This window comes from Dermacentor andersoni, chromosome 7 (genome assembly GCF_023375885.2).
Source record: "Dermacentor andersoni chromosome 7, qqDerAnde1_hic_scaffold, whole genome shotgun sequence".
NCBI lineage: Eukaryota > Metazoa > Arthropoda > Arachnida > Ixodida > Ixodidae > Dermacentor > Dermacentor andersoni.
In genome coordinates this window covers 87,754,254-87,762,794 of record NC_092820.1, presented here as the reverse complement: position 1 = coordinate 87,762,794, position 8,541 = coordinate 87,754,254, and positions in this window count along the sequence as shown.

The following is an 8,541-nucleotide window of genomic DNA, read 5'->3' as shown; positions in this document are numbered from 1 at the left end:
TAAGATTGTGGGCACAGTCTCATCAAAATTACACACAGAACAGGTTCATATGTCACAGCGCCCATCAGCTGGCCAAAGGCAGCTTCACATTCAGGTGACCACACGAAGAGAGTACTACAACGATGTAGGTTGTGTAAAGCGGCAGCTATAGATGCGAAGGCGCGTATAAACCGGCGAGAATAGGAAGCGATGCCAAGGAAACTGCGTAGTTCTTTCGTATTTTCGGGTCGAGGAAAGGAAATCACGGGCAAATTTTTTCAGCATCAGGTCGAATACCATCCTGGCTCAGCATGTGACCTAACACGTTGATCGTCTTGCTTGCGAAACGGCCCTTTTTGGTGTTGATCTGTAGAGAAGCGTTAGCGAGGTATGTGGCAACCTCGTCCAGACGGTGCTGGTGCTGGACCAATGCCGATGAGATAATAACGATATCGTCCAGATAGTAAAAGCATGTTTTCCACTTCAGACCGCGCAATTGATATGATTTAATTTCTCCAACGCATTGCCCGGAACCAGTCATAACACTCCTCAAGAACATAATGAAAAAAACCGAAATGAGCAGCCGTTTGTTGATCGAGTGAGCTATATACCGGGGGTCCCAGTTAAGTTGGACCAAGATTTTTTAAAAAAGCCAGCAGCTCTAGTGACATCGTACTGACTGCATAGTAGGGGCAGTCGTGTGTATTTACAGCCAGAATTTGTTCATCATGAAGTATCCATCGAATCTGTGCCACGTGCCATTTTATAAAGAAGACCCAAGAGACATTGTAAATGAGGATATGAGAATTATTGTCTTAATTAGTTTTACCTGCTTGGAAAAAACAACCAGGCACAATTCAGCGCAAGATACATGCTTGATTCCGGTTAATTAGGGTGCGCTAGAACGTTGTAATTGACATGTTTGCGATTCAAGCAATAACTAAGAAGGTAAAACTAATTAAAACAATAATTCTGAAACAATATAAGAAGAAACAATATCCCGGAAAATACGCGAATATGGAGTAAATGCGCGCTCGCGCACTACTACACTTGCGCCTCCACGTAACCTTTGAAAGATATACGGCTGTAATCGTTTATCGCTTCATCCCGTAATGCTCAGTCATAGAGAAAGGTTCTTGTAATAGTTCTGCGGAAACTCGCAAGGTGGAGAGAAGTAAGTATTAAGGGAAAATCAGACATCCACCACTGCCCCGGAAAGGCGGTGATAACGGGTTCGGGTCCCGGACCAGGCCGAATTTTTCTTTAACTGCGAGGCTTTTCTTTTCTTTCGAGGTACCCGTTGGGTTTCCTTTGTAGCAATTGCTACGAACGGGTCGACGTGTGATTTTGCCTTTATTAAGAAATAGATTCAACACGAGCGGAGATTCCCATAGATCCCGGCGGCCGAATTGACAGTAGTGCAACAAGCATATGGGATGAACATCTTGAGGTTTCGATTTCGTGCGCGCGCGCTCTCAACGCTAACTAGCACGCATCGCGCCGCTTGCGCTAATCAGCGCGGCATTCTTTATTATTCTGCTACTCAACTGCGCGCGTTCTTAGGATGGCATCATTTTATTTACTACCAGTGACTGCGAATTATCTTTGCAAGCCTCGACTGAATCTGTGCCACGCGCAATTGCATAAAGCAGACACAACACACATTGTAAATGAGGAAATGTTTATTTTGCTGTATCTAAATTCTCGTTCCAGGCTTTTTGTGCGTTCATCCAGCGTTGTGGCACCAGGTAAATGGCTGTTCTTCCCGTACGAAGCTCTACGGGTTGGAGTCAACTGAGAAAAGTCAAGTACAAAGATGTGTTATCTTGGTGTTAACGCATTAAAGGAATAACGCGGGTAGTGGCGAAACCTGCCAAAGTTGTGAATGACCGTTATCACAAACAAAAGCAATTCTCTTTTCCAACAATGGCGTAGAAAATACCTGACTCATCCTAAACAATACCACTAAATATTGCCACATCCAATATGCGGCACGTAGAGAAAGTCAAAGATCGTTCTTCAGTCTGCCTGCAATTAAAGTGTCCTGCCCTGTTTCATCATTTCCTGCTGCTTGCAAATCATGACTGGAGGATGGGGATGAATTCCCCATTCCTGGTCATTATTTCCTGCACTTTAAGAGGAAAAATACGCAGGTGACCTTGCGTTTGCATAACAACTAGGCCTCAACCAACGCGATGGTGAGCTCCCATACACAGAAGGGGCCACAACACAGGCTTTCAGACAGACCATGCTAGACACAAGCAGAATTCCTTCTACTCGCACTCTGGACAAATGCATGGGTGCAACGCCTGTTTTGAGTCAGTCAGAAGGCCGAATTTTTAAGTTCTTGGTTTTTGAGCTGCTGAATTTTGCGCGTTTTGCCGGTGCAAGCAACACAAACTGCGCTGTGTCGTGTGTGCATTGCTTCTTCTCGTACGTTTCTTTGCGCTAAAAACTATTAACATGCAATACCCACTAGCCCACGAGCATCTATTGTTACACTCCCCTGTTATCACTCTGACAATCACCCGCCGTGGTTGCTCAATGGCTATGGTGTTGGGCAGCTGAGCACGAGGTCGCGGGATTGAATCCCGGCCAGGGCGGCCACATTTCGATCGGGCGAAGTGCGAAAACACCCGTGTTCTTAGATCTTGGGGCACGTTAAAGAACCCCGGGTGGTCGAAATTTCCGGAGTCCTCCGCTACGTCGTGCCTCATAATCAGAAAGTGGTTTGGCACGTAAAACCCCATAACTTTTATCACTTTGGCAATCGATCGTCCCGTTGAGTAGCGAAAGAACGTATATGTTGGTGCGGGGCGAGGAAAAGCAGTGAAAATTAGGCCCACTGATCTTCAGTACACGGCAAACCTGCTTTCGCACCAGGACCAAGCTCCATATTGCAAACTGCGTCACAATGCCAGGCGCGGTGAGCGTACCTCAAAAGTATCCAGGAAATTAAGTAATGATATTGCACTGATGCTCGGGATCAGAGAATGTGTCGCGAACTTATCCCAGCAAAATGAATTACACGGCAAACTTACATTCTAACCACGACCAAGCTGCTTTTCGCTATCTGTGTCAGAACGCCAGGCGCGGGGAGCGTGCGTAAGAAGTATCCCGAAAAGTAACGAAATTATTTTCAATAATGCTCGGGGTTAGACAAAGCGCCAAATCTTGTCCCAGTAATATTTCTTACATGCGAAACTAACTGCGTCACAATGCCAGGTGCGGCGAGCGTACCGAAAATCTAATGAAAAAGTTGGAATGGCGACAAATAACGAAACAGCACCACCACGATGGTGTGACAGCGAATGACCGGACATGTGATGCCTAAACATGATGGCATGGTAAGGGCCGGCTGACAAGCTTGTATGAACAACGATACAGTGATTGTAATGACATCAAGATCACAACCATATATATCGCGTGGGCGAATCTACGTGCATCTTTGGGCAACAAAAACACTGGGACAAACGTCTGTAGCACGAACTGTCGTTTATAGCGCTACAACTCCTACTGTGCTGTGCCGTGACAATGTGCAGTGACGGTGGCCGACTGTGATTGCGTTTGTGTCCTCCTCTCCCTTCTCTTCATGGGTAGAATATCAAACCAGACCTTCTGGTTAGCCTCCCTGCCATCCCCTGTCATCTTCCTCTCTAATTGCAGCAGAAGACTTGAAGATGTCGGGGCAACGAGAGCCAGATATCGAAGCTGATGATGATGATGATGATGACGATGATTGAACAACCTCGGCCTCATCCCAACGGTGATGTTAGAAGAAAAAAATGACGAAACTCTGACAAGAAAAGTATGACGATGACGAAAAGATAACAGTCTGCTGATGGTGCTTTAATAAGCACAATGCAATCACGACGACGACATGAATTTAGATCCATGAGCCAATGCCATTCGACATCTTCGGCTACTGGGTAGGCAGAAGCCGTAATGACAAGGGCATGACGAGAATCAGATAACGGACCTGGAATGACTCTTGATGAAACGACCACGACAGCATCGCGACCACGAACATGCACTAAGTGGCCGAGGCTGTCAGACAGCTCGGATATATACAAATTGATAGATACATAAGCTCAAAAGAGCTGAAGTAGGTAAAGAATGGTAGCCGCAGCAAAATATTATCGTTTTTAAGTTAGAAACTCTTTATGTCAATGGTAAAGTGTGCAAGGGAGGCCTGCAAAAGAAGCGGTTCTTCAAGCTTCTTATTTTTAATTCGGCACGATACAAGACAAGATCATTAAAGCTCATGAGTTTTGTTAGGAACGAGTAAGAGTATAAAAAACAGGAACCAGCTGGTAACTATGGCCACCTCAGTAGACACGCTCGCACTAGTGCTGCGCCGCGGGAAATCTGTCCGAAGAGCCACCGTTTTATTTTAATCTTCCACTCCTGTCGATGGGCCGCGTTCCTCCTACTACCGGATAAACCATGCAACCCACATGCCAGGGCACAACCAAGGAAAAAAGATGGTGCCCTCAAGTCACAAAACACTAGTTGATCAGCACGCCTTCTGGAGAATATTTCTGCAATGGTGGCAAACCAAGGCTGTCACCTTCTTAGTTCGTGGTCACAACAGCTGTAAACGGCGCAGAGAATGTGCTTTTCTTGCGTGCTGCGGTTCAGAGCAGGTTTATCGACTGCAAACAGACTACAACAACCTTTCAATTCCGCGAAACACTCGTAGGTTGTAATGTGCACAATTCACAAGCGTTCATAGGCGCTTCGTCAGCGGAACACACATCACCGCATGCATCTGCGCGAGGTATATTGTCCGGATGTTTATTTAAACCTTGGTTTGTTCATGTTTTAGAAGCATCAATCACGTGGCCTGAATTTGCATAAGCAACAAGAGCTGCAAAACTGGCTAAATTTTACTTGGTGGCTTACTTCTTTAATAAAGATTAGAAGCTGTAATTATTGACAATACAGGTATTTTGAGTTTTGCGATTTCCAGCAGTTGGCCGGATCACCACCAGCCCAGTAATAATTACTGAAACAGAGGGAAAATTTACACTGTCACTGTAAAGCGTTGGAAGCAATAACCCTCACGGCTCCTTCAAGCATGCCTCATTCTCACAAATAATTCAGTTTTCGATACATACATAAACGTTTATCTGTACCAGGGCAGCCCATCCCTTAACTACGCTCTGTTGAGGAATGCTTCAAATATTTTTATTATCATGGTGCTGTAGCTAATTTCCGATAAGTAATTTACGATAACGCTAACGATATGTGTGCGAATCACTGCTTGCACGAAATCTCTGTACGCCATGGAAAATTTCAATTTCACTCGTCTGATGAAGGTGGCATTTTGCCAGACAACATGGTGTCCGTGGGATTGTCGTCGTCACTACTTACAATCGTTGTGATGTATTCCTTGTCATATAGTCAACGGTATGTCATCGTGGTCAATCTAAGGTCAGCGCTGTAAATTCTACGTACGACGTTTCTCATTCCTTCGTGTTGTGTTGTCGTCATGTCGTCGTCGCCACGCAGTTGTTTCACCATTCTTGGCACTTTAGTATCGTCCATCAACTCCGTTCTTCCAACATCTTCATTCAGTTGGCGTCCTACGACCTACGCTTCACGTCCTACGCTTCAAATAAATGTAACTTAAAGAACATGGTGTGTCGCTAATTGCTCGTGGGTCAGTCACAATATCGGCCACAATCATCGTGCGATGAGTTCAGCAGTTTTTTTCCATGCGATTAGAACTTTTGCCTACACAATTTGTTTTGCGCATATCTATCTATCTATCTATCTATCTATCTATCTATCTATCTATCTATCTATCTATCTATCTATCTATCTATCTATCTATCTATCTATCTATCTATCTATCTATATTTCTGTCTGTCTGTCTGTCTGTCTGTCTGTCTGTCTGTCTGTCGATATATTTACCTGTCTATCTATCTCCTACGATAGCCCTGTGCCCCAAGTCGTCTACCTGCTTGGACTACTAGGTACGCGTCCGTGCTAATGATACCATTGTTGTCACTCCGTATTCGTCATTCCAGCTTCCTTACCTTATTCTCGTCATGCTGTCATCACGCCATCTTTGTCATGCCATTTCATCGTGCTATCCTCGCAATACTGCCTTCATCGTTTCACGACTATATTTTTCTAAATTCTAGCGTAATCTTCTTCACGTCACGAAATTGTAGCTATTATCTTCATGCCATCGTCGTTAAACAGCTTTTATCATGCATCTGTTTTGAGACGCAGGGCGTCGTCACGCCATTGTGGTCGCGTCTTCATCGTCACTGTAGGCCTAGCATTTGGCTCCTGTCATGTCGTCGCCATCACACCATGATCGTCTCGCCACCTTCATCGTACAGGCCTTAGATGCAATTGCTTTCACGCTATTTCTTCATACGATTCTCATGTCATCACCACCATACAGTAGTCGTCATGCATTTGTTGCCGTACCCACGTCTTGATGTCATCGCGACCATTCTATAATAATGAATTCGATTTCGACATCACGCTCTCGTCCTACCGTTGCCGTCACACAGTCATCGTGATACAGTTCTCGCAAGACCATTGTCGCCACACTCTCTTTATAGATCCATCGATGTCATAGTTTAATCGCCATTCTATAGCAACCATGCCGTTACCAGTCAATTGCGAATTTTCCACCGTTGTCGTGCCACCTTTCTTATTGCTTCGTTAGACATTCGCTATCATATATTTGTTGAGGAACTGGTGTTCTTATGCCGCCGTGGTTGCACGACGGTCGCACTTCCAGCTTAGCCTTCCCATTCTTTTCATACCGTCATTGTCACAAGAAAATCGCCAATTAAGCATCGGCATTTCACTGCGGCCATGCCATTGACGTTTATAAGCTTTCTCATTCCTTCCTAGTCATTTGTTCATTGAAATGGTATCACCGTCACTGCGTCGGTGTCGTACAGTCATCGTCGTACCGTCATACTCATCAGCGACGTTAGCGAGCCAGTGCCGTGTACAAACTAGCATAAGATTGGAATATGCCGCACATAGGCGAAGCAATGGATGCTTCAAGAAGTCATTGTGTGATGAGTTGTGCAGTTCATTCCATCCAATTAGCAATTTCGCTTACTTAAGTAATTTTGGGTATATATTTATCCATGCCGAATATAGACTCATAGACACTCACAAAATATGTAGACTACAAGATATAGTCATTTAGTCGCATACATATGGATTTATAAACGGTGTGTCGCGACGTCCCTGGATTCATATTTGCGATAACATCGACACTCGAAGTGAAATGACCTCAGCTGTGATTTGGCATAATATCGGAGTATGTCGCACATAGACGAAGCTATGGATGCTTCAAGAAGTCATTGTGTGATGAGTAGTGCAGTTCAGGAGAAGAAGAAGAAGACCACAGTGTCAACACCGGCTCGCGTCGGGCTCCGTAGTTTCGTGAGTTTTTGATGGTGTGTTCAACAGAAAACGCCCCGAAACGCTTTCACCAGCTTCCTAACGTTATAAGGACCACATCGACACCACTCCCGTGGAAATCCAACCCCCGAGGGCCCCAGGAGTATTCCTGAAAGTTTCGTCACCACGGGTGAGCCGCTAACCCTAACCAGCGGCGGCAGCCGCTCGCTTCGCCGACGGGGATTCCCTCGACGGCACTTGGCCTAACCATGGTGAACAAAGCGACTACGATTGTTGACCCCCTCCATACAACTTCCGATGGACTCGCAGAAGAACGCATGGACCAGACTACCGAACCGGTGAGCCAAGAAACTCTGTACCATAACACCGTGAGAGAAGATCTCAATTGGCAATCAGTACGAACACAAAAGCAACGCAAGCAAGAAGCCTTGGAGAGGCGACGCGGTAGTGTAAAGCCCCAAGACCCCGCAACTACCACTAAGAGATCAACAACGTGGAGAGTCGCTAGACCTCCACCGCTTCCAAAAAATGACTACAAAATAATCATTCGTCCAAATCAAGGACTACCATTAAGAAACGTGCTGACTCACACACTTGCACGAGCGATCATCGACGCGTGCCGCAACGAGTTCACGGATAACAAATTCATTCTGAGAATCAACCCGGGATCCAACATAGCCATCCCATCGACCCAGTATGAAGAGGTCGCCGAAAAAGCAAGACACATCCACACCTTAACCCTTAGCGGCAGAAGTCACGCAGTGCGCGCATACACCGTCCAAGGAGAAGGCACCCTCAGAGGAGTGGTACATGGAATACCGTTGCACACAACTACCGAAACCCTCATGGCCCACCTCAGAGTGAGAACACAAGGCATGGAAATCCTTACAGCCAGGATGATCGGTGCCACTCTAAGTGCAGCGCTGACCTTCATTGGTCCCCATCTACCACGATTTGTGTACTACTACGGAGGTGAACTCCGTTGCTATCCATTTAGACCGACGCTCCAAGTCTGCAAGATCTGCAGGGAGAAGGGCCACCGTACCGACGTGTGCCCGAACCCAGACAGACCCATATGTAGATTGTGCGGACTGCTTAATCCAACCGACGTACACAAATGCGAGATAAACTGCGCATCGTGCGGGGAGGCCCACC